This window comes from Nematolebias whitei, chromosome 14 (genome assembly GCF_014905685.2).
Source record: "Nematolebias whitei isolate Nwh7 chromosome 14, NemWhi1, whole genome shotgun sequence".
In the NCBI taxonomy this organism is placed as follows: Eukaryota; Metazoa; Chordata; class Actinopteri; order Cyprinodontiformes; family Rivulidae; genus Nematolebias; species Nematolebias whitei.
In genome coordinates this window covers 1,606,058-1,606,870 of record NC_056511.1, presented here as the reverse complement: position 1 = coordinate 1,606,870, position 813 = coordinate 1,606,058, and the positions used below count along the sequence as shown (strand labels likewise).

At 22.0% G+C, this 813-nt stretch overlaps 1 protein-coding gene across 3 annotated transcripts in view; it reads right to left on the bottom strand.

Annotated features, from left to right (window-relative positions):
* Nucleotides 1-813, bottom strand: part of ccdc90b (coiled-coil domain containing 90B) — a 5,017-nt gene that overhangs the window by 3,848 nt on the left and 356 nt on the right. The window lies entirely within an intron of this gene.

The following is an 813-nucleotide window of genomic DNA, read 5'->3' as shown; positions in this document are numbered from 1 at the left end:
AATTATTATTTTATAGATGAATGTTTCTGTTCAATTATTATTTTATACATGAATGTTTCTGTTCAATTATTATTTTATACATGAATGTTTCTGTTAATTATTATTTTATAGATGAATGTTTCTGTTCAATTATTATTTTATACATGAATGTTTCTGTTAAATTATTATTTTATATTTTTAATGTTTCTGTTAAATTATTATTTTATATTTTTAATGTTTCTGTTCAATTATTATTTTATATTTTTAATGTTTCTGTTCAATTATTATTTTATATTTTTAATGTTTCTGTTAAATTATTATTTTATATTTTTAATGTTTCTGTTAAATTATTATTTTATATTTTTAATGTTTCTGTTCAGTCCCCGAGACGATTCTCTTGTGACTTGGAGCTTTAGAAATAAACTGAACTGAATTGTTTACACCAAATGAAAACTCAAGTGTTGGGTGATTTAAAACTGATGTTCATCTTTATATAAACTGTCACAAAACAAAACTGATGAAAACTGAAGACAAAAACACTTTAAAGACATAAAATGACTCAAAAAACAGCTGAGATCAAATAAAACAGCACAACTAAAAACAGAACCAGGAACTGCTCTGAAGACAGAAAACAAACATAAATAAACAGAAAACAAACATAAATAAACAGAAAACAAACATAAATAAACAGAAAACAAACACAAACAGAAAACAAACACAAATAAACAGAAAACAAACATAAATAAACAGAAAACAAACATAAATAAACAGAAAACAAACACAAATAAACAGAAAACAAACACAAATAAACAGAAAACAAACACAAATAAACAG